The 27189-nt window shown below is 38.2% G+C and overlaps 1 long non-coding RNA gene across 1 annotated transcript; it reads left to right on the top strand.

The window, feature by feature from the left end:
• Positions 1-7298: 7298 nt before the first annotated feature.
• LOC138842228 (uncharacterized) lies at positions 7299-13587 on the top strand. The gene is made up of 3 exons (XR_011376665.1): positions 7299-7582; positions 11195-11305; positions 13459-13587. It is a non-coding gene; the product is annotated as an uncharacterized lncRNA (long non-coding RNA).
• Positions 13588-27189: the final 13602 nt, after the last annotated feature.

The raw sequence follows: 27189 nt of genomic DNA, 5'->3' as shown, positions 1-27189 counted from the left end.
AAATCAATAATAAAATTATAATCTGAAATTAACATACATATATAAGTATATATCATGTATTACACATGTATAGAAATATTTATTCCATTGCAGGGCCATCATTCAGGCCCTGGGAACTCTATCCTGAATTTGTTTTCCTCAAGGACAATGAGCTTCACATTCACCCATGGTACAAAAGAGTTACCTGGATGGTGAGCTCAAAAACTAGCAATGACAGAAATACTGGCCCCAGTTCCAAGACAGTGACTTAATTTTTTTAATGGAAGCAGTTATGATTATTCAGTTCCATACTGAGCATTAAAAAATAGTGTAGAGTTTTGTACAGCTATTCAAACATCCTGCCCTTACTTCCAAAGTGCTTCTCTGAGAACTACATTGTTTCTCCTTTTTTGTATGTTTTTTATTGTAAAAATGTTCTACAGAGGGGTTACAGTTCCAGGAGCAAGGTAATGAATACATTTCCTAATGAGCATTGTTTACTCCTCCTGTGTTTTTCCCCTATCATCCCTTCCCTCCCATCTCCACAACTACATCCCCCTGCTGAGGTCAGTGACTTAGTTTTTCATTTTTGGTTGGCACAAGGCTTGAACTCAAGTAATGGCAACTCTTTGCTCACATTTCTACAGATTTACCAAGACCCTGAGTTCAAATCCCAGGCTTTAAATTAAAACTTGCAGAAATTCCAAACTAGGGAGCTTTATTTTTTTTTTAATTGTATTTTATTTTATTTGAGAACATACTGTACAGAGGGGCTACAATTACATGGGCAGGATAATGCATACATTTCTTACCAAGCATTGCAGTCTCCTCCTTTGTTTACCCTTCACTTCCCTTCCCAGCCTCCCCCCTCCCTCACCCAATTTTACCCCCCTCCCCCCACCCAATTATACCCCCCTCCCCCCCCACACCGACATTGTAAAGCTGGTTTTGACATGACATTTTGTACTTCTCATTGTTGCAACAGGTCCACCTGAATCCTTAAACGACTTGTTTGTCCCCATCTCCTCCACATGTTATACTGACATCAAATATAGTGAAAGCGGGGGTTACACTATGGGCGAGGGACATACAAAGCAACAAAGAAATAATCTTATAAATGCGTTAGAAACACATGCATGAAAGAAACGAAAACATTAAAATACATATTTAAGGGTTCATTTTCCTAACATCACATTATCTGACCTTTTCCGCTTGACTCATACCTATACTAGATATTGCAAATAAGGGAAACCCTGGGACCTATGCTTCTTTGGGCCTGTCTTACTTCACTTAATATTAGTTAAATAATTATACATATATATACATATGTATATATATACATGTATATATATATATATATATATATATATATATATATATATATATGTATGTATGTTGATTTTGGCCAAGCATGGGGCTTGAACCCAGGTCGTGGAAATTCTACTTCAGCTTGGATATGCCTTAGCTGGGGTACAGTATCTGGACCCATAGCCGATCCTGGGCCAAGAGGGCTTTCAGGAAGAAAAAATCGTTGGAAAGCACAAAAAGTGGTGAGCTGCAGAGAGCTGGGGTTTTACGATTTTTTTTCTTTGAACAGTGACCATCCTGGGTCTGAATGACAAAGCTGCAAAGTGGACCTGACCTGCCATTGCTGGTGGCTGGCAGGCTATCAATGAAGCCATAGGCCAACCTGTCAACATAGTCCCTGGGTGAAATCGTAGTTCTGACATCAATCACAGGAGATCACAAGAGACTCTTTCTTATGCATAGGAATACTGATTGAAAGAGAAGTTTATTCATCGGTCTACTGTAAAGTTGGATGCAATAATCCTAGAATGCTGATTGAGCTTAATTAATAGTTTATTAAGCATGAAAAGAGCAATATTCCTTCAATTGCGGTTTAATAAATACCTAAGAGTTGGTAGGAACATAGTGGGTGTCATTCTATCATACATAGACGGCTATGGAACTCTTTACAAATATGTATATTTATGTGTATACCTCCGTCTGCCTATCCATGTATCCCTGTTTTGGCTAAACCTGGGGGTCGATCTCAGATCCTAGGAACCACTTGACATCTTCATTGGCTAGAGGCTGCCATGCTCAAACTCACCCAATCATGAATTGGGCCTGCTAGGCACTAAGTTCAGATCCTGGCACTGCCAGGCATAATTGAGAACACATCTAACATCTAGATCTTATGTGACATCTAGATCTTATGTAAACAATGTAATAAATGCTATAGGTGTCATCAGAGTCAATAAAATAAATTCTAAATAAATGAATGACACAAGAAATAAAATAAATAACCACACCAAACACAATATGGACTGATCATCTGTAAGGAAGTATAAATACTATCTTTGAAATATACATAAGGAGGGCTGGGAAGGTGGCTCAGTGCTAGAGCTCCTGCCTTGCATGCATGAGACCCTGGGCTCAATTCCTCAGCACCACATAAGCAGAAAAAAAAAACCCGGCAGTGGCGCTGTGGCTCAAGTGATAGAGCACTAACCTTGAGATGATGAACTGAGGGACAGCGCCCAAGCCCAGAGTTTAGGCCCAAAAGTGGCCCCCCAAAAAATTATATACAGAGAATCTTTTCTATGACTGAGGCTTGAATTCAGTCCCCCTATGCGGAGGGAATGGCGGGAGATCTTGAGGTACTAGTTTCTGGCCTGGGAAGAGTCATGGAATGTGATTGATCTCATCCTTGAATGAGTAGTTTGTGCATGATGCAAGTAGGAAATGATAGGCAAGACTCATGGAGTATCGATTATTTGTAAAGAAGTTGATGAAGCATGACAATAATCATCACAGTCATGAAATGGAGGCATCAGTAAAGATCCAAGAATCTGTATTCACACAGATTGGATTCCACCACAGGTTACCATCTCTCCTACTCTATACATGCATACTACCTTCAGCTTATGAATGGATGACTGCTGTGCTCACCGCTCTCCCCTGGGAGGGGGGCTCAATCGCAGGTTCCAAAGGCTGGTGTGCTCATGTGGACAAATTCACCACTTGGTCCTGCTAGGCACCGAGTTCAGATTCCCTGCCCTGCCAAAATATTGATCTTGATGTCAGAAGTCAATCATTGCACCTGTTTTCTTTCTGTGCATGTCCTGGATCTCAGCTAGGATGGACAATGCTTGAGCCACCCTGTGGCCATGGGAATAAGTTGTTATCCATGTCAGCCCAGTTATTCCTGTCATCATATACTCAAGAAAATACACAATACACCCATGAATAGCATACAAAATAAAGAGAATAACTACACTCAATGAACGATGCAGTCCACACATGGATGTGAATATACATCCCATGTTTCAATGATCATTGAGGACTATTTTGGCCTCCCTGGGGCTCGATCTCAGTTCCTGGGAACGGCCCAGCTCCTTAGTGGCTCACAGTCTGGTGTGATCACGTGGACCCATTGGGCAGTTTGGCCTCCTAGGCCAAAAGTTTGAGTCCCAGCACTGCCAAAAATTCACCCTGATGTAAGAAACCAGTCGTTGCACTTGTTTTCCTGTACTGGGCAAGTTCTGGGGCTCAGCTAGGAAGGAGAATGTATATGCAACTCTATACTCATGGGAATAGGTTGTCATCCAGTTCACCACAGTTATATTTGTCATCCTATACTCAAGGAAATACACAATACATCAATGAATAAGACACAAAACAAAGAGAATGACTACACCAAACGCAAGATGCCACCCACCCATGTTTGGAAATATAGATCCTCTATTTAATTATGAATTTATGACTATATTGGCCCCCACCAGAGCTCCATCTCAGGTCCCAGGAATGGCCTAGTTCCTTAGTGGCTCAAAGCCTGGTGTGCTCACCATGACCCATTCACCAATTGGGCCTGCTAGGTTTGAGTTCAAATTCCTGCACTACCAAACTATTTATTCTGATGTGAGAAGCCTAAGGTGGCACAGGTTTTCCTGTCCTGTGAATGTCCTGGGTCTCATTGAGGATGGAGAATGCTATATTGGTAACTCTTAGCCATGGGAATAGGTTGTCATCCATGTCAGCACAGTTATATCTGTCACCCCATACGCAATAAAATACACAATACATCCATGAAAAAGACACAAAATAGAAAGAATAACTACACTGAATGCAAGATGCATACCACACCTGTAAGTAAAGAAAAATCTTATGTTTTAAAAAGGTGGGCTTGTTATTTTGTCCAGTGCTGGGGCTTCAAATCAGGCCCTGCACCAGGCCTGATATTCTATTCTTCAAAGATGGTGAGCTTCCCCTTCTTCCACAGTGCAACAGAATTATCCAGACCTGAGCTGAAAATCCCAGCACTGACAAAAGATTCATATTGATGTCAGAAACTAAAAATCCCAGCACTGACAAAAGATTCATACTGATGTCAGAAGCCAGTCGTTGTGACTTTTATCCTTTCCTGTGAAAGTCCTGGGTCACAAATATGATGGAGAATGCATGGACAACACTGTCACCTTAGTAATGGGTTCTCATCCATGTCAGCACTGTCATAGCAGTCACCATACTTATTAAAATACACAATACCTCCATGAATTAGAGACAAAATAAGGAGAATAATTGCACTGAACCCAAGATGCTAACCAAACATATATGTCAATATAGATCCTTTGTTAAATTATGAATTTCTGACTATAGTGGACCACCCTTGGAATCAATGTCATATTCTGGGATTGGCCACACTCCTTAGTTGCTCACAGGTTCATATGATTACCTTGACTGATTGGCCAATTTGTTTTGCTCTGCCCTGAGTTCAGATACCAGCACTATCAACAAGTGGTTCGTGGAGTAAGAAGGAGAGTGTGAAACTTTTTTTCCTTTACTCTGAGAATCCTGGGGGTAAGGCATGAGAGAGAACATTTCTACAAATCTAGATGTTCTGTGATAGGTTGTCATCAATGTAATAAACACATTGAGTACATAAATGAATAAAACAGAAGATACTAGGAACAACCCCACCAAACATGTATGGACTGAACATCTATAGGTAAGTATAAATCCTAATTTAACAATATATAGAAATAGTATGATTTCCAGGTCTGGGTCGTGAATTCAGGACTAGTGAACAGACCTGACTTTTTTATTTTCATGTAAGGTGATCTTCCCCTTTATGCACATTGCTGCAGATTTACCCAGAGCCTGAGTTACAATCCAAAGCCTGTAAGAATAAACTGTGTGAATTGCAAGCCAGGGAGTTAATTTTTTTCTCAGCATGGGTCTTGAACTCAGGTCGTGGCAACACTGCCTCAGCTTTGATCACACTAGGATGGGGTGCAGCCACTGGACACACAGGTGCTTCTGGGATTCTACACCCCCACGTTTTGCAAGGAAAACAATGCACAGAAAAATGTGGCCTTTTATGTTTTCTTCCTTTGCACAGTGACCCTTCTGGGTCTGAATGACACTGTTGCAAAGGGTACTTCACCTTGCATTTCTGAAGGCTGGCAGACATTCAAAGAAGCCATAGGCCGACGTGGCAACATAGGCCCTCATTTCAAATCCCCATACTGACACCAACCAATGGCAGGAAGTACTAAGAAACTGGTTCCCATCCAAAGGCATAACACTGGAATTTTGTCAATGTCACAGTTGAATGAGTTGATCGTGAATGATGATCCTATAAAATTAACAGCATCATTTCAGAAGGCTGATTGATTTTATTTAATATTTATGAAGCATTAAAAGAATATTATTACTTACAAGAACACAATAATTTCAGGACACTGAGTGCTTTCATTAATATTTTAAGGATGAAAACAATAACATTAATTACATGGATGCATAATAAATACCCAGGAATTGGTAGGAATATAGTCTATATAACTGAATAATGTATAAACATCTCTGGCACTCTATAAACACACACACACACACACACACACACACATATGGCATCTACATGTCAATCTGTTCTTCTTTGGTTAACCCCAGGGGTTCTCAGGTCCTTGGAACAACCTGCACCTCAATTTCCCCCAGGATGGCATGTTTGCACTCACCCATTCATGAATTTGGCCTTGTAGGCCATGAGTTCAGATGTCAGTACTCCCAAACAATGAATTGTGGAGTAAGAGGATGATTGTGACACATGGGTTCCTTTACTGTGCATCTTCTGTGTGTCAGGTATGAAGTGGAATACATCTGTAGACCTATATCCTATGTAGTCAATGTTTTATGTGCTATAATAGTCAATACAATAAATGGTCAATACATGAATAAAACAAAAAATAAAATAACTACTCTGAATGCAATACGGAGTCAACATATGTATAAGAATATAAAACATATATGTAAATTGTACATGAATAGGGTGTTTTCTACTGCTGGTGATCGTTTTCAAGCCTAAGGAACAAACTTGAATTTTTTGACTTTAAGGAAGCAAGCTTCCTCTTCCCACACAGTGCAACAGAGGTACCCAGACTATGAGTTCCAATCCCAGTCCTGGTAGAAAAAACTCACCTTTATAGTATTTGAGGCCCAATTCTTAGGTATTTCATTATGCCTCCATTTGATGACTGTGATTGATTAAATGCTTAATAAACTATTAACTAAAATCAATCAGTGTCGTGTAATATAATTGTGTATAATTTTATCCTAGAATCATTCAAGAACTGTTCGTTCAATCATGACTTACATCACATTACAATGGTAATCATATGGACAGGAACAAGTTTCTTAGGATCTCCTACCATTTGGAGGTGGCACGACCAGGATTTGAATTGTGGGCTCCAGCTCCCACCACTTCAACCCGAGGATCGGGAACTCACCAGTCTGCCCAAGAACATCAACAAGGCCAATGATTAGGCAGGCACCAGTGGATCTCAGCAGTCCTTGTTGATACTTACAAGGCTGTGAATAGAGGATCATGGTCAAAGTCACCCTAAGCAGGAAAATCCTTGAGACCCCTGTCCAACTTCAGTGCCAACAAAGCCAGAAACCTTGTGGCTCTAGTGTAGAGGACCAGCCTTGAGCAAAAGGAGCTCATGAACTGTGCCCAGATCCTAAGTTCAAAGTCTGGGACTGGCAAAAAACAGAACTATACAGCAATCTGTGTAGCCATCCAGTTAAAGCAGGTCACCCTATTCTCTCCAACTGAATTGGACAGAATTTCCTGGGAAAAAGGCTGGGAGAACCACTGTCATCTTGACTCCGCCCATGCTGCTTGCTTCACAGGATTCTGGCCACACCCCCATTCTTTCATGCTTCTTTCTGACCAATGGGATACAAGAATGGTGGCCATGCCCACATTCCATGCTGCCAGGTAGCACTGGGATTCCCTCTGTTAGTTTACACCACTACCAGCAGTTCAGGAAGGTAGAAGGGGCTGAGTCCTGAGGAAGAAACTCGAGGTGACTTTGGAGTATAGTAGAAAATTGATGCTCCCACCCCACCTGACCCCTCCCCTCCCTTCACGCAGTGCCAGGTTTCAAACCTCAATCAATGTGTAGCTGCCAGCCGGCCTAAATCCCAGACCTGGTCCCTGCCCCTAGTCTTCTGCTCTGGGCCCATGTGTCCACAATGCTGGCGCCATCGCTGCTGCCCCAATTGGAGCAGCTGCCAACAGCTTCTCCCTGCAGCACAGGTGAGTTTCTGTCCCAACAACAACCTACCCTGGGTCAAACACCCCTCTGGGGGCACCATGATCCCCCTGCTTGTTTCCTCTCCATGGCGCTGATGAGCCACCTTTCTGTCTTGAGGATTTCTGAGATAGAAACTACAAATATGCTCAGGCTGGGCTGGATCCCGGTCCTCCTGTGAAAGGTATGCTCCACCAGGCCTGGTCCTCTGTAATTGGGATTATAGACATGTGTCATGCTCAGTCATCGTTTAACATGGATTATCCTAAACTCAGTCCATAGCAGCGGATTCTTGACCACACGTGAAGCTCTTGGTGGGGCCTCAACCATTGGACCTCAGTCTCCTCACAGGACAGTTGTGAGGAAACAAGGGATTTATACAGAGCGATCTCTGGAAAAGAGAGGGAATGGCCTTCAGATAAGGTTTTGGCAATTCTGTGAGCATATGACAGGAAGATACCAGAAAGCGCTCAGGTGGGGCCTGTTATTAATAGTGCAACAGGTGTGGGATTATGAACCGAAACATGGCTCTCTTTCATTACTACCCTATCCCAATAAGGAAGGGGATCCTTCACTTTATTCAGTTTTGCAGCTGGGGAATCCGAGGCAAAGAGAAGCCAGATGACCTACTTATGACCTCAAGTTCACAGGAAGCTCGGCCTGACTTCTCTACCATGCTCCCTAGGACAATGGGTGCTATTCAGTCCACTTCTTGTGGTGGGAAGTCCACTTCTTTCAATCGTGGTTCTTGAACTCTAGGATTGGGCATTGTTCCCGAGCTCCTCAGCTCAAGGCTAGCGCTTTATCACTTGATCCCACAGTGCCACTTCCAGTTTTCTGGTGGTTCTTTGGAGATAAGATTCTCAAACACGTTCCTCCAGGGCTGTCTATGAACCATGATCCTCATATCTTAGCCTCCAGTGTAGTTAGGATTAGAGTTTTATGCCACTGGCACCTGATTCAAGTGTAATCTGATTTTCTCTCTCTCTCTCCCTCTCTCCTTTTCTCCCTCTCTCCCTATCTCCCACTCTTCCTCCCTCCCTCCCTCCCTCCCTCCCTCTCTCTCTCTCTCTCTCTCTCTCTCTCTCTCTTTCTCTCTCTCTCTCTCTCTCTCTCTCTCTTCTCTCTCTCTCTCTCTCTCTCTCTCTCTCTCTCTCTTCTCTCTCTCACTGTAGCTCTCAGGAACGGGTAGAATGGGTGCTGTAGGAGGTGGGCCAACGTCCCCAGGTAGCTGGAACCCAAGATGGCCCACTCATTCTGGAGTTGGGCTGTGGGTAGGGAGCTGTCTCGTTCAGCATGTTGATACATCTCCATGAGATCAGCCCTCTGAGCCCTTGCAAGACTGTCAGGGTTTATTCATTTTCCATCTAGCCTTACTGGATTTATTATATTGTATTCTTTTCTACATTATTTTCTAGCACCTGGCCAATATTATGGTACATAGTTACTGAATGAAAATGTAAACTTAAGAAAATCATTTAGGGATCTGGGAATGTGGCTTCATGATATGATGATTGCCTTGCATGCATGAAACCCTGAATTCAATTCCTCAGTACCACATAAACAGAAAAACACTGGAAATGGTGCTGTGCCTCAAGTGGTACAGTGATTGCCTTGAGCAAAAAAGCAAAAAAAAAAAAAACCAAAGCAAAAAACATTTAATTAGTAAATGAAAAATAAAGAACCCATACTTGGAATATGTAATTGCTCCTGCCATACTGACACCTGACAATAGTCCATAATTCATGTACTTTTTCTTATATTAGGATATTGTGTTGAAAAAAAGTTTTGTTCATTAGGTCAGAGCAATTAATGTCTTGAATGTGCTTAGATGTCAGGTGAAGATTAATTCTGGAAATTCAAAGATTCCAGGTTTTTGAATGGCCTCTGCTAATCACAATGAGAAGGGTAGTGTAAGTGAGATTTGGAAATCTTTTTGGTTATTCATGGCACCACAACGGCAGAGGCAAATTAACAGTTGTGACAGAAGAGAAGGAATAACTCCAGAATTAATGACTAAATGATAGTTACTAACGTATACCAGAAACGTTATAGAGAACCATTTTTGGTTATTGAACAAATAGTTATCAACTAGTCTTATTCCGCATTACCTTTAGCATTCTAAATCTCTTAGGCTACTTCTTAATCTCTGTGTAATACATGTATCTCCTTCTGTGCTGTTTTTTCTTACCTTAAATTCTTTGCTTTCTAAAAATCTCAGTCTTTCTATATTTCTCTATGAACATTTCCTGATACTAAATACACCTACACAGACTGCAGAGAATGCTAACTAAGGGTCCCATAGCTCATGAGTCATTAATGAAACAACATGGAAAAGGAGGACATATTTATTGTTACCTCAAATTTTCTGAAAAGCTGCAATGCCATCATTTGATTCAAATTTCTGTTATTTGTCTACATAGTGTCATTCAGTGCACATAAATGCAAATATGAGCTGGGTGCTGGTGGATCACGCCTGGAATCCTAGCTATTCAGGAAACCAGAGAATTGTGGTTCAAAGACAGCCTGGTCAGGAATGTCCATGAGACACTTATCCTCAATTAACCACCTGAAACCCGGAAGTGGTGCTGTAGCTTAAGCGGTAGAGCACTCAATTTGAGCTGAAGAGCTGTGCGAGTGTGCCCAGGATCAGAGTTCAAGCCCCACAACCAACAAAAAGTGCAAATATTACCTTAAGTTTCCCCAAAAGGAAGGACAAGATCAATAATCTTCCCAAGCAGAAAAAATAATTTCAAAAGGATTCAGTGCACCTACTTTTGCTGAGTTATTTAAGTTATGGCTTCTTTGCTAGACATATTCTCTTCCTTTAAAAATTGTCAAATACTAGCTTTACAATAAACTTCATCTAATATTTTTTGTTTCAAAAGAGAAGTCTATACAGTTGATGTCACTTAGCTTTCTTACTATCTTAATTCAAAGCCAAACCAGGCAGGAGAGTATGTCAAACTCTTATCGCAAATTGAACACCAAAAAACCAGAAGTGGAGTTTTGGCTCAAACAGTAGATTTCTAGCTTTGGGGGCAGGTGGGCAGGAAAGACAACTGTTCAGGGACAGGATTCAGCCTCTGGGTTCAAGGCTCAGGACTAGCACAAACTAAACAAACAAGCAAATAAAAATCCCAGATTTATCTTTGGGGCCCTACTTAAAGGTGAACTGGTCAGAGTAGAGGCTTCTTTTGCTGATCATATTGACTGGATCCTGCTTTTTTGGAATCCTTGTTGCTCTGGAGAACTCAGAACCAGACCAAAGGAATTGATAACTGACTTCTGCATCGAGAATCATCTCAGGGGAGAAATATCCATCTATAAGACACTTTAAAACCTCTATGTCTTTGTTACTTTGCAGGAGAACACTTTTAAAACAATGTTATTTCCTTTTGTTTTATACTGGCCTTCAAATGGTACATTATTTCTTTTTATAACACTATGAACTAGAAGTTTACAGAAAAAAATTATATGAGTAAAGAACACACTCAAAAAGCCAGGGACAGAGTTTCCTTCAAGACTTGGGATACTTTTTTGTACAGTAAAAAGGAAAGCACAAGGTAACTTGAACTTTGTTTTTCCTCTATGTTCCATTCCTCTCCTGGGGTCAGTTTCCACATCCAGTAACAGTTACTTCCAGTAACAATCGATGGTGCTGCTTGAGGTATACTGAATGTTTTCTGGCTTCACTGCAAGAAGACTAGAACACCTATGGACCTGAGGTAAAACGTATTTCAGAGAAAATTTAGTAAAGAGAAAATATGAAATTTATATTGCTTATAAATATATTATATATGAGTACATTGAGTTCAAACTTTGTAAGTTCTCTGTAAGTTAAGGCGAATTTTAAATAGGAAGAAGGTTTTCAGAACATTCTTTTTGTGACTGTACGTGCTGTTCATTATTTCCCAAGTATGCATGAGCTAACAGTAGGGAAACAATAGCAATAATAGGAGAAAGAGAAGTTCTGTGTTTAAGTATAAGGGTTCCATACAGTATAGAAGACTACAAATAAGCAACATTGAAACAATAAAGCCAAATCCAGTATGTAGATTTATGAGAGTGATATACAGAAAGCAAGACTCCTATGTGGAACATGAAGTATGAGGCCACTCCCATTCTAAATCATGCTTGCTAATCATGCAACTTTGTAGAAAGTACAATGGAAGAATAATTCTGTTTTCAATGCAAGTCAGATATAAAAGCATGGATTTAACTGGAAAAATGTCCATCTTGTGAGAGCAGGGATTATGCTAGCAATAAACTGGTGCCTAAGATCTCATTTCTTTTTTTTCTTTACACAGACACACAGACACACAGACACACAGACACAAACACACACACATACACACACACACACACACACACACACACACACACACACACACACACATATATATATATATATATATATATTTGTTGGCGGTGATCTTGGGACTTGAACTCTGGGCCTGCGAGCTGTGTCTCTGCTATTGAGCTCAAGCTAATGCTCTACTACTTGATCCACAGTGCCAATTCCAGTTTTCTTTTAGTTAATTTGAGACAAGAGTCTCTGGGAGTTTCCTACCGGGGCTGGCTTTGAACCTCAATCCTCATATCTCACCATGACCCAGCTTACGATCACATTCCTAACAGTGTACACTCAAGATGTGTAATGTGTCTGTTCATCTATCTTTATAAGAATTCTTTAGTTAGGGATGAAAGGTATCTCAGAGGTACAGAGCTTGCCTCGCATGCATGAGGCCCTTGGTTCGATTCCTCAGTACCACTTAAGCAAAAAAGAAAAAAGACAAAATTGGCGCTGTGACTCAAGTGGTAGAGGGCTAGCCGTGAGCTGAATTGCTGAGGGACAGAGCCCAGGACAAGAGTTCAGGCACCATGACCAGACACCCCACCAAAACAACAAAAAAAAAAAAGAATTCTTGAGTTAAAAATATGGGCTACAGCTTAGACATTACTCTCACAAAAATGTTTGTCGTTTAAAAGTTGATACTCCTGGAGAAATAAAACCTAAGTATGTAAAGGAGTCTGGGAAGTTCTATTGGCATCCAGCCTGGGCAGAACACTCTTTGCAACAGTATATAAAATTAAGCAGTCAAAATCTGGATTGGAAGAATGGCTCAATTGATGGAATATCAGTCATGAGCAAGATTGCTGAATAAAAGCTTGAGGCTTTTGCATATATACATACAGACATACACATACACCCAGAGGCACTTATATATGTACACACAAATACACAAATGAAACAACTCTCAGAATGTGTAGAAAAGTTACAAAACAATAAATATATGTCCTGAACAAGACTAGAATCAAGTGATAATTTTTAATATTTGAAAGTCCTCAAATGAACTTCCTTCAAATAAGTTTGAGAATATTACATTGGTAGGGATCAGAGATAGTAAAAATCAATAATCATTATTAAAGGGATCAGATCCATGGAGGAATGAATCAGAGATCTGGCCGGTGCATTTGAAAATGTTCATATCCTGTATCAAATGTTAGAACATCTTTGAAAATAGTAGATAAAGTCTAAGCAGTCACTCTGGTGTATAATATCACTGGAGAAGTTCAGAATTCGTAGTCTATATCTAGATAAAATAAAAAAAGAAACTATGGCAGGGCAATGTGATACAAGCTTAGAATTCTAGCACTGAGATTAAGACAGGAGATTAGATAATGGAATTTCATAGTGATACCTTCCCTGGACCAAGGTGTATAATTTTGTCTTAATAAAACAAAACAAACAAGAAAGGAATACATAGTTGGACATTTGGGCTAATTTTGTCATTATGTTTTGAGAAGTCAAATTTCCTGTTGAAATGCAACTCATACTTAATCCTCACTTGTGTTTTAAATTCTCTCTTCATTACAGAACATTCCTAGATGCAAAATGACTCATGATTCCCATCCAAAATTTGAAAAAATAAGTTATCATCATTCTGTTGTAACCCAAAGAAATGATGAAGAATTACACAAGCTTAAGCTTGGAAAAATAGCAAAGTTCATCTAATGAAGGATTTTGAAGATCTTGCTAAATTAGAATTTAGATTTAAAATATTTTGGTTTTGTTTGTAATTTTATATTCTATAGGATTCTACAAAATTGTTTTTAAGTAGAGGGTTTAATTGACATTCACAAATGATTTTGCATTCTATGTGCCTAGAATATTCTTTCAAAAACTTAGTAAATAGATAATTCCAACAGTTCATGTATGAAATGATAATGTGAATGTTGTAGACAGAGTTGCCAACAAATTGATGACATTAATTTATAAATTTAGAATAAGAGAAATTTTTGGAATCTTTGGTATAACATGGTATGAAGAGCATAATCGTGTGACATCTTCTTTCTTCTACCTGTATGTAACACAGGAAGCAATTTCCTTAATTATTTGCTACTGTATACACTGAGAAAAATGTTACGTTTGGGGTTTGATTTTATTTTTGTTTTTGTTTTATTGGTTTGTCCTAGGGCTTTTACTCTGGGCCTGGACACTGTCTCTGAGCCTGTTTATGCTCAAGGCTCGTGCCCTACCACTTCAACCTCAGTGCCACTTGCATCTGGGTTTTGCTGAGAAGTTTATTGGAGATAAGAATCTAGGGAATATTCTTGCCTGGGTGGGCTTTCAACTATAATCTTCCAATCTTAGCATCCAGAATTTATATGATAGCTAAAAATTATAAATATAAGTAATATTTGCAAATGTTCTGATCTTAAAAATACCAGTGGGGGGAAAATGATGCAACCCAGTTTATTGTGGTGTTCTTACCAGAACATGAATCGCATCACATTAGCAGAGCTGTATTTTTTCACAATAGAGATAAGCTATTCATCATATGAATTAAGGGAAGTTTGAGATGCACCCTAAAAGTTGGAGAATTTTGGGCTAGGATGACTCTATATCATAAATATTGGTATTGGTGGTCATAAAAATAATAGCTTATTGTGATAAACAATTGCTTACTCTTGAAGAATTCATTATTACCGATGCTACATAGTTTTATCCTCTACCAGAACATGGTTATTTTTCTGTTGTCTCTCAATCTGTAACACCCAATTGGAAAATGCATCTATTGCAAAATTACATAACATGCAAGCCGGTATTGTTTTGAATCTCTCAGGTATGGAATCTTCAGAATTTGAAAATGAGTAATTACTAGTCATTGGAATGTTGACGAACACATATATTCTGTCTTCTTAACAACTTATTTACTTTTACAAGTTATTTGTTTCCATAGAATTAAACTGTTTTCGCTTTTAGTATGAGAAAGTACTATATTTATTCTTTTTTCAAAATATTGGTAAGTATATTGTGAAAATATTGTCTAGTCCGATAGCATTCAAGTTGATGGTCCTCTGATTAAAAAGGGGTAATTAATTCAAATTAGACACCAAAAGTATGGAATTTTAAAAAGTTACTACATAAAGAGTACTATGTACTTTACCAATACAGTGAAATTTTATTTCATGCAGCTTATTTTTTAAATTTAATTTTATTGTCAAAGTGATGTACAGTGTGGTTACAGTAATTTTAAGGTAGTGAATACATAACTTTTCAAACTTGTTACCCCTTCCCTCATTTTCTTCACAGTTTTCCTTCACCCCAGTACCCCTCACAAGTTGTAATGTACATTTCCAACATATTGTCTTGTGAGTATTGCTATTGCATTGGTTTGCCTTTGTCCTTTGTCTCACCATTTTGTAGTTCCTCTTCCCTTCCCTAATTAACGTAAATATATACACAATACACAGGCTACCAAAATCAAATACAGCAGGGAAAAAAGCATAGGGGAAAACCCCAAAAGAAAATGGAAATCACATAGTACATTAAAAACAACAATCGCAAATAATACTCTCTGTTTCCATATCTTGGAGTTCATTTTGCTTATCATAAGATTATAAGGTTATATATATGCATAACAAAGCCACTGGAAAATAGTAGTTTCATGGACACTATATCATGAAAACAACATGTTAACTGTTTTTGATATTAAAGGTGGAGTTAGGATTGATGAACTTGTGGTTCTAATAAAGGAATTTCACAAGAGTTTTAAAATTATGACAGGTTTGGCTGGGAAGGTGGCTCAGTGGTAAGAGCGCTTGCCTTGCATGCCTGAGGCCCTGGGTTCGATTCCTCAGCACCACATAAGCAAAAAGAAAAAAAGCCGGAAGTGGTGCTGTGGCTCAGGTGGTAGAGCGCTAGCCTTGAGCTGAAGAGCTGAGCTACAGCGCCCAGGCCCAGAGTTCAGGCCCCACGACTGCACACCCCCCAAAACTGACAGGTAAATTTTAATTTGTTCAAACTTTTTAACAACTTAGCCTATTATGAAAATTTAAAATTTCTTGGGAAAATAAGCTTTCATGCAAAATAATCAATGGAGACTTAACTGAGAGGGAGCAAAGTGGGTGAAGATGGCTCATGTTCATACTAAACAAACAAACCTCAGAACCCTTGTTATAAGTCCTGTAGGTTCCCTTGAGAATTGTCCTTACCCAGGAAATCTACTCACTGTGTGAAACAAGGTTGTAGTGGAATTTAAATTCAACGTTCTTAAAAAAAATCAAAATTTGTGTATTGATTTAATTACAAAACAGTAATTCTCTGAAAAAGATAATTTGGGTCAAAATATTTAGGGAAAAAGTGCACTCAAAAATGTTTGTAATACGTTCTACAATGTCTTTGCATGTGAAGCACTGAACTACAGAAAAAAACCTGATTGGATACTTGAAACCAATGATTTCACATTTCTTAGTAGCTCAAAAATATAATATCCTTATTAACTTGAGATAGTGAAGACTTCTCTTATTACATAAGCCAAAAAGTTTTGGGATCAGAAAAGAATTGAGCAAATTGAAAAGTCAAGAAAACGCGTTCTTAGAAGCCCTAGCTAAGCATATTGGCTTCAGCAGTGGAGGGAGACCAAACTTTTTGATATATTGTCTTAATATTTTTGCTACCTAAAGTGATTTTACAGAGCCTATTTAGCTCACTACAATTTAGAATGGATTGAATGAAGACATGAAAATAAATTCCACATCCAAATAAAAGAGTTTTAAAAGAGAAACAAACCATGAAGATGTAGCAGTGGGGAAGGACTTATAGTCCTTCAATTTCACTAGACTTGAAGCCAAGAATCTGTGATTAGTTGGAAATCAAGCAAGAGCTAAGAGAAGGACAGAGACATAGGACATAGGAGCATTGTCATTTTGTAACAAACACTGTCATAAAAGGTATGGATGATTTAACTCTATTCTTTTCCATACATCCTTCTGAGCAAATGCAAGACCAAGAGAAAGATAATCTATTGAAATAATTTTTGAAAGAATAACTTCACTGATCCTGATATGGTATCTAAAGAGAGTCTTAAGAGAGAAGATAAAAGTGAAGTATTCTTCGGTTTCCTCTAAGCATTTTGTTAGCAAAGTATATCTTTGAGGTTAGAAGTGATTGAACCAAAAAGTGGTGGAGTACCCATGTTTTTTTAAAATTTATTTTATTTGTGAACATACTGTACAGAGGGGTTACAATTACATGGGCAAGATAATGCATACATTTCTTACCAAGCATTGCAGCCTCCTCCTTTGTTTACCCTTTACCTCCCTTCACAGCCTCCCACTCACCCCCCACCCAATCCTTCCTCCCATCCCCCCCACCAACATTGTAAAGCTCATTTTTGACATGACAATTTATACTTCTCATTGTTGCAACAGGTCCACCTGAATCCTTAAACGACTTGTTTTTCCCCATCTCCTCCACAAGTTATACTGACATCAAATATATTGAAAGTAGGGGTTATACTGTGGGGGAGGGACATACAAAGCAACAAAGAAATAATCTTATAAATGCGTTAGAAACACATGCATGAAACAAAAAAAAAACATTAAAATACCTATCTAAGGATTCATTTTCCTAACATCACATTATCTGACTTTTTCCGCTTGACTCATACATATACTAGATATTGCAAATAAGGGAAACCATGGGACCTGTGTTACTTTGTGCCTGGCTTACTTCACTTACTATAATTTTTTCCAAGTTTTTCCATTTCCTAACAAATGGGGCAATGTCATTCTTTCTGATGGAGGCATAGCATTCCATTGTGTATATATACCATATTTTCTTGATCCATTCATCTACTGAAGGGCATCTGGGTTGGTTCCATATCTTAGCTATGGTAAATAATGCTGCAATATACATAGTTGTGCTGGTAGCTTTAGTGTGGTCTTTGTAAACATTTGGGTAAATGCCCAAAAGTGGGATTGCTGGGTCATAGGGGAGCTCTATGTGAAGTCTTTTGAGGAACCTCCATACTGCTTTCCAAAGTGGTTGAGCAAGTTTACATTCCCACCAACAGTGAAGTAAGGTTCCCTTCTGTCCATATCCCCTCCAGCATCTGTTGTTAGAGTTCTTGATTTTTGCCATTCTAACTGGAGTGAGGTGGTATCTCAATGTTGTTTTGATTTGCATTTCTTTTATGGCTAGGGATGTTGAGCATTTCTTCATGTGTCTATTGGCCATCCCTCTTTCTTCTTCACAGAAGTTTCTCTTTAAGTCTTTAGCCCACTTATTTATTGGGCAGTTGTTTCTTTGAGGATTTGTTGTTGGGGGATTTAATATTTTGAGTGCCAATTATATTTTAGATATGAGACCCTTGTAAATTGTATGGCTAGTGAATATCTTCTCCCAATCCGTGGGCTTTCTAGTGATCTGGCTAGCTATGTCCTTGGCCAGGCAGAAGCTCTGCAATTGCATGCAATCCCATTTGTCCAACCTTTTTTTTATTTTATTTTTTGTGTTTTTGGGTCTCTATTAAGAAAATTTCAGCCTGTGCCAAGGACACCTAGGGTTTCTCCTATTCCATCCTGTAATATTTTCAGACTGTCTACTTTGACTCTGAGGTCTTTAATCCATTTGGAGTTGATTCTGTTGCAGGGTGATAAATAAGGATCTAGCTTTAGTTTTCTACAAGTAGTTGATGAATTTTGCCAGCACCATTTACTGAAGAGGCTGTCTTTCTTCCATTCTATTTTTTAGCTCCCTTATCGAAAATTAGATGGCTATGGGACTGTAGGTTCATTTCTGTGTTTTCAATTCTATTCCGTTGGTCACCTTTTATGTTTTACTTCATCTTTCACTATTTGGATTCCCTTTAAATTTGCATCTTGTCTTATTGTCCCAGCTAGCATTCTAATACTAAGTAGTTGAAGAGGAGTGGAGAGAGCAGACATCCTTATCTCTTTCCTTAATTAATAAGAAATGGCTTTAACTTTTCACCTTTAAGTATAATGCTGGCTGTAGGTTCATCAATTCTTAGAAGAAAGAAGAGCACTGGAGCAATATCAGTTCCAAATTTCAAACTATACTAAAAAGCCACAATAATAAGAAGAGCTTGGTACTGGCACAAGAACAGTTCTGAGGACCAATGAATAGGACTGAAGACTCAAAAATAAACACACTGACATATTGCCACCTAATCTTTGACAAGGGAGCTAAAAAAAATAGAACGGAAGAAAGACAGCCTTTTCAGTAAATGGTGCTGGTAAAATTGGTTATACACCTGTTGAAAACTAAAGCTAGATCCATATACATATTTATATATCATATATATCATGCAGGGTGATATATATATATATATATATATATATATATATATATATATATCTTAATAGAGAACCACAAACAAAACAAATCAAAGATTGGTTGGACAAATGGGATTGCATCAAACAGCAGAGCTTCTGCAAGGTAAAGTTCATAGACAGCAAGATCAATAAAAAGCCCACTTACTGGGAGAAGTTCTTCATGAGTCATAAAACAGACAAAGTCTTATATATAAAATATACTTAGGACTCAAAATCATAAATACCCCAACAACACATCCTCAAAGGAACAATTGTCCAATATCTAAATTGGCTGAAGACTTAAAGAGAGACTTCTTTGAAGATGAAATAAAAAAGAAGAAGTATATATATATCTGTAATTTGGAGAGAGGAAGGGATATAGCAGAATGCTTAAATGGGGATTCAGGTTGACCATTGTGACAGTGAGATGTACAGGACACTGTGCAGAAAATGAATTGACAATCTCAGGCAGGTGTCGAGGAGGGAGGAGTTGGAGATGTGGGGAAGGAAAGGATGGTAGGAGAAAAACAAAGGAGGAGGTAACAATGCTGTATACGAAATGTACTCATTACCTAGTCCTGTAACTCTGAGCCCTCTGTACAGTATTTTTACAATAAAAATATATTTAAAAAAATCTCTGCCTGCTGTAGATTTCCAGTGCTGCCCTCGGAATTGCATTTTCTGCCTATTCTGGCTGTGGTTAGGTCCACCTGCACAATGGATCAGTAGTCTTCAAGGCATCTTGGTCTTCCAGTGGGACTTGGATTATCCAGAGGTGGTTGGAACCAGGCCAAGGACAGGACAAAACCACTTCCAGGACATGCCTTCCTCATTACACAGGCAACTAGGATTGCAAGCAGAATTTCTCTGAATTTGACTCCAGAAATCTATCAGTGAACCAAAAGGCAAGTCCACCAAACACCTCACTCTTCCCCCCCATTTCCTCCTTTCTCCTTCCCTGGGAAAGTAGAAAATAATTTTGCAGGTTTTGACACACACACAAAATGCACACCATCTCCCCTGGTAAACTTGGTTTCAAGTCACTGAGTCATGTCAACGGATAATGCTGCATTCATTATTCTGGATAACATCTTCAGGTTGTTTGATGCCTTAATTTGTTGTTGTTGTTGTTGATGTTGTTGGTAGGGGTGCCTGAACTCTGGGTCTGGATGCTGTCCCTGAGCTGTTCAGCTTAAGGCTAGCGCACTACCACTTTAGCCACAGTGCCACTTCCAGTTTTTTCTGCTTATATGGTGCTGAAGAATTGAACCTAAGACCTCATGCATGCAATATACTGACTCTACCACTGAGTCTTCTTCCAGCCCTAATGATTTAATTCTTTAAAATTTATTTTTGTCAATTATGGGCCTTGAACTCAGGGCTTGGGTATTAACATATCCCAGGTTTCTTTAGCTCAAGGGGAGCCCACTCCCAATTGAGCTACAGTGCCACTTTCTGTTTGGAGATAACTGACTCACAGACTTTCATGCCAGGATTTGCTTTGAACAGATGAATTTTTAAATTATATTTCTCCTAGGTGTTTATTGGAACATTACAGTTTTTCTGGAATTTAAAGTTTGCTGTAAACCTTTGTCTTCAAGTAATCCAAAAGTATTAAATATTACATTTCGACGCTATCCTTTAGCACATCCATTTTGAAATTATTATCTTAAGATGAAATTCTAATTCTTTGTAGTCACAACGCATTAAAGTCCAAATAGGAAATATGCTAATTTCAGCAGCCTTGGCTCTCTTTCCTCTTTTTTTCTCTCCAGTATCTTTTCTTGTTTTGGAACAAGTGTCATGGACTGTCCAACCAAGCAAAAGGAAGATTATTCAATTAATTTAATAGAAAAGGAATCCAGCCTACCTGCATCTCAAGGGAACTTTGAGTATAATGTTAATCTAACAGTGGATTTTCAGTCATTTTGATAATTTTTTGTTTAACCACTCATTAAAGAGGTTCCAAAAGGCTAGATTCAAAAATCATGTTCTGCTTTCTAAGAATGTTTAATAAGCTAGTAATTCAACAAAGATTACATGGTGAAGAATTTCTCTTTTATCATAGCCCTTACCACTGATCCCTTCCCTTCAAACTTGTAGCTTTGTTCAGTTTTCTTGTTCCAGCATTCATTTTGGTATTTGCTTCAGTAATATCCTTGTAGGATTTGACAATGAAATCCCATTAATTATTAGAGAGCTCAATTCATATTGCCAAAGGCAGACTCATGAGCAGTTCATAAAGCATAAACTATTGAGAATCATTAACATGGTCATATGCAAATATTCCATAAATTAATATAAGTACCACATAAATGTGCATCTTCATATACTTTTAAAAATGCAAAGTAGTTACATATATATGTCATAAAATAATTCAGATCACTGGTAGAAGAGATTAAGCTAAAATTTTTATTTATATCATCCCCAATATTTTGTGAAATTTTCTTTTCTCATTAACATTCACCTTAGGACCTGCTTTTCCTAGCAACAAGTTATAAGTTGATATCCTTAGATTTTAGTCCCCTCTGAGTAACGTCTTTTCTTTCCACCACTAGTTAGTCCCTCATGTTAAATACCTGAGGAATAACGTCCCATTGTGCCTGCAAGAGAAGTACCCAAGTCGATTGTCTGTGCCTACTCTTGCTTTGATTTGTTTGTGAATGTGGAAGCAGAGACAGGGGTGTCAGAGATCAGGTGGCTGGAACCATGGTGTTAAGAATTATGGGTAGCAAAATGAGTAGCAGAAAATAGGATACCAGGGAAAGGGTAATTGTGACTGTAATTGCTGAGTTGTATTGTCAGTAAATTGGGTAGCAGCAACAGCTTTGCAGGGGTTGGGGCAGCTAATACATGTATCCAGAAAAATTTAGCAGTGACAAGGAAACACAGACAAAATGAAAGATAAAAGTTGTGAGGCATTGTGGGAATTCTTTGTCTACCCATTCTAAAAACATAGAAGATGGTATTTTAAACTAAAACTACAAAAGAAAATTTAAGTTCTTGGTGCTAACAAATCTGTCCAGATGTTATTACATTAAATAGAGAATTCAAAACGGTTTTTCTTCATGAATACAAAGATCAAAGATATTATAATTCTTATTTCAAAATGCAAATTAAAGGGGAAAATTAGTCAGGAGATAAAATTCATATTGAATGTTAATATTTAAGAAGAAAAGAAGATCCTAGATGTCGGACTAAAGACAAAGCAATATTAGAGCATTATATGTTCAATAATAATTAAGAAACTTTAATTGAAAAATTGAGCTAGAATGTTCACATCAGGAAAAGGCAAGCAATCAGAGTCTACCACCAACAAAGAAACATCATAATGTATATCTCAGAAAAAGGAACCAAGTTCCTTATCCTTGATGTCAATGATACACATAACCCCCCTTACAAACACACACACACACACACACACACACACACACACACACACACACACACACACACAAATTATGCAACAGCTCAAGCTACTCACATCCATTCAACATGAATCAAAGATCTTCTTGTAATACTTGAAACTTTAAACTTTGAAGTCTTACTCTGGAAACATTACAGGAAGGAATAGGAGAAACCCTAGGTCTCCTTGGCACAGGCCGAAATTTTCTTAACAGAAACCCAGAAAAACAAAAAATCAAAGACAAATGTGACAAATTGGATTTCATGAAATTGCAGAGCTTCTGCATGGCAAAGGACATAGCTAGCAAGATCACTAGAAAGCCCATGGATTGGGAGAAGATATGCACTAGTCATTCAAAGGATAAGGGTCTCATATCTAAAATATACCTGGGACTCAAAAAATTAAATCCCTCAACAACAAATCTTCAGAGAAACTACTGCCCATTAAATAAGTGGGCTAAAGACTTAAACGAGAAACTTTTCTGAAGGGGAAAGAAGGATGGCCAATAAACACATGAAGTAATACTCAACCTCTCTAGCCAAAAAAGAATTACAAATAAAAACAGCATTGAGGTACCACCTCAGCCAATTAGAATGGCTATACTCAAGTACTCTAATAACAACAGATGCTGGAGGGGATGTAGTCAGAAGGGAACCTTACTGCATTGTTGGTGGGAGTGTAAACTTGTTCAAACACTTTGGAAAGCAGTATGTAGGTTCATCAAAATACTCCACATAGAGCTCCCCTATGACCCAGCAATCTCACTGTGGGGCATTTAACCACATGATCACAAACAAGATCATAGTAAACCTATCAGCACACCTATGCTTATTGTAGAATTATTTACCATAGCTATGATATGGAACCAACCCAGATGCCCCTCAGTAGATGAATGGATCAAGAAAATGTGGAATATATACACAATGGAATTCTATGCCTCCATCAGAAAGAATGACATTGCCCCATTTGTTAGGAAATGGAAAGACTTGGAAAAATTATATTAAGTGAAGTAAGCCAGACCCAAAGAAACATAGGTCCCATGGCTTCCCTTATTTGCAATAACTAGTATATGTCTGAGGCAAGCAAAAAATTCAGATAAATGGATGTTAGGGAAATGAACCCCAAGATAAGTATTCAATTTTTTTATTTAATGCAGTTGTTTCTAACATATTTTTAAGATGATTTCTATATTGCTTTTTATGTCTCTCCCCCTGCTTTCACTGTATTTGATATTGGTACAATTTGTGTAGGGGAAGGGCATAAACAAATCGTTTACGACGGGTACAGGTGGACACATTGCAACAATGAGATATACAAGTCATTATGTTTAAAAATGAACTTTACAACTTTGGTGGAGGGAGGAGGGGTTTGGCCATCTACTTTCCAGCTGATCTATAGGTGTAGAAGCAAAACATAATACAAAGCAATACAAACCAGTTCTTACTATAAATAATTTTTCTTTGAACATCTTAAAAATCAATTCTGACAACATGCAATAAAAAATCCCTAAGTTTAAAGCATTCTTCTAGACAAATTGAAGAAATACTGAGAACATGTATTTTAAGAATAATTTCAGAGAGCTTGAACTCAGGGCCTGTGTTCTGTCTCTGATATTTATTACTAAAGACTAGTGCTGCCACTTTGAGCCACAGTGCCACAGTAAAGTCTCACCAATTTTCCTCTCCATACTGGCTTTGAACTATGATCTAGATGTTTCAGCTCTCTGCATAACTAGGATTATAGGCATGAGCCCTTGCACCTGGCTAGAATAATTGCTTACCTGAGACAGAGGCCAGTTAGTATTAAATGTCATTCATGTTTAACTTTGTAAAATAAAGTTAACTGAAATGCCTTCCACTAGAAATAAGGAATTAAATGTGTAGGTGGGTTACAAAGTTCTTACCAAAAGATACATATTTTCCTTGCTTTGTTTTTCTTCCAAAATTGTTTGCTTTCCAGAATCATACCTTTTCTTTCCTTGATGGTTTCTTTAGTTTATTTCATACATGCCCACAGCTCCTTCAACTATCAATTCTTATGTGAAGACCTTGCAAATATCTATTTTCAGTCCAAACTCCTTGTGTGCACCTCTCATCCATATATTCAACTGACATAAAAACTTGTGAAACAGTAATAATCTCTTATCATTACTGGATATTAAAGTGTAAGTAAAATTTAAGAAAATAAAGAATAACATAAATAAATATAACATGATTTTAATAGTAATGCTAAACATAAATGCAACGTCGATTATTTTCCGGAGCAATTTAATAAAAACCTCAAGGAAAAGAAATCAACTTTTTTGAGGGCTGATATTATGGTTTAAACTTAGGACCTTACCTTGTCACTTAGGCTTTTTCCCTCAAAGGTGGTGCTCTGTATTTGAATGACAGCTCCCCTTCCAACTTTATTTGGGGGATTATATAGAGATAAGAATCTCATGTAATAAAAACATTTGTGTCCCTATCTTGGGGTTCCTTTCACATAGCATCCTCTTATACAGTACCATGTACAAGTTACTCCAAGTAAGATTAACCATGGGACCTTAATCACTTAATATAATTGTTTCTGCGTCTTTCCATTTCCTAGCAAATGGGGCTATGCCATTTTTTTCTGATTGGACGCATAGAATTCCAGTGTGTGTGTGAGTGTGTGTGTGTGTGTGTGTGTGTGTGTGTGTATCACATTTTCTTGATCCATTCATCTACTGAGGGACATCTGGGTTTGTTCCATATCTTAGCTATGGTAAATAATGCTGCAATAAACATAGTTGTACCGGTAGCTTAGTATGGTCTTGTTTGTGATCATTTGTGTAAATGCGCAAAAATGGGGACTGCTGGATCATAGGGTGGCTCTAAGTGAGGTCTTAGAAAACTTTATATCAAGTGAAGTAAGCCAAAACCAAAGAAACATTGGTCCTATGTTTTCCCTTATTTGCAATAACTATTATATGTCTGGGACAAGCATAAAAGTTCAAAAGCTCTGTCCATATGACCAGATAAGATGCTGTTAAGCAAAATGAACCCCAAGATAGGATTTATAATCTACCATGTGTTTTTTTTATGTTCCTCCCCCATGGTTTAACCTTTGTTTTCACTGTATTTACTGTCGGTGCCCTGCATCTTGTATACACCCTTCTCTAGCTTCGGGAGGGGAAGGGACAAAACAAAATAGATAAATAGTGATACAGGCTGATGCATTGTAACAATGATATGCACAAGACACTATGTTGAAAAAGTATATTTACAATATAGGTGGGGAAGAGGGGAAGGGAGTAGAGGGGAGTGTATTTGTGGAGGTGGGAGGGAAGGGGAGCGGAAAAACAAAGGAGGAGGTAACAATGCTTGATAGAAAATGTACTCATTAACTTGCTCATGTAACTATAACCCCTCTACACAGCATTTTTACAATGAAAACCTCTTTTTAAAGATAGAAGGTGTGTCGGGCATCGTTGGCTCATGCCTGTAATCCTAGCTACTCAGGATGCTGAGTTCTGAGGATCACGGTTCAAAGACAGTTCGAGAAAAAGTCCGTGAGACTCTTATCTCCAATAAAACCACTATAAAACCGATGCTGGTGCTGTGGCTCAAGCGGTAGAGCACTCTTCTTGAGCTGAAGAGTGCAGGGACAATGCTTGTGCCCAGAGTTCAAGCCCCGCGACCGACACACACACACACACACAAAACAGAAGTTGTCATGTACACCAAGTATAGTAGCCCCATCTGTAATCCCAGCTGATTGGGAAGCAGAAATGACAAGGATCTTTTTCTCAGGCCAGGCCAAAGAAATAATTGCCAAGACAGCCATCTCAACAAATGAGCTGGCCATAGTAGTTCACATCTTTAATCCTAGCTAATTGTGTGGGAGACAAAAGAAGCGATCTAAGATCATTCAGTCAATCTGAGATCAAACCCGGGAAAAAAGTTCAAGACCTCAAGTAAATAAAATGGACCAGAAGTATGGCAAAAGTAATTGAACTGCTTGTTGCTATACAACTAAAGTCCTATCTAGCAAGCAGAGAACACCTGAATAGAACCCTAGTAATACTTCTCTCTTCCACCAAAAAGCCTAAATAACTTTGTCCTATTGGAACATCTAATTTCAAGGCCACTGACAGATCAGAGATGGTGATATCTTAAAAATTGGGTATTCAAAATAGACAAAGTTCTTTAGGTTTTGAAAAAATTGAAAAGATAGGAAAATGCATGTGATGTTTGTTAACTCCATAATTCTTGAAAACATAAAATATACTCAAGTATTTAATATATATCCATATGTGTGCATATATCCATGTATGTATATATATGTGTGTGTATATATATAATCATATATATATATATATACATACATATATATGTATGGTTCATCTCTTTTCTGTGTAGCAAATTGTTCAAATGAATCTGTACAATCACTACTCAAAGGCATGAATAGACAAAGAGAATGAGCAGAGAACTCATACTCAGGAATCAATGGTTAGCCCATAACCTGAAAATCTTTTACATCAGTTTGCATGTGTCAGTTACTGCAGTACAGGGACAATACAATGGCAAATGAGATACCAGGCAGATGAAATGAGAA

Source organism: Dipodomys merriami, unplaced genomic scaffold, assembly GCF_024711535.1.
Source record: "Dipodomys merriami isolate MVZ:Mamm:240054 unplaced genomic scaffold, mDipMer1.0.p SCAF_331, whole genome shotgun sequence".
NCBI classification, from domain to species: Eukaryota; Metazoa; Chordata; class Mammalia; order Rodentia; family Heteromyidae; genus Dipodomys; species Dipodomys merriami.
The sequence above is the reverse complement of the archived record's forward strand: the minus strand, read 5'-3'. Positions and strand labels throughout refer to the sequence as shown.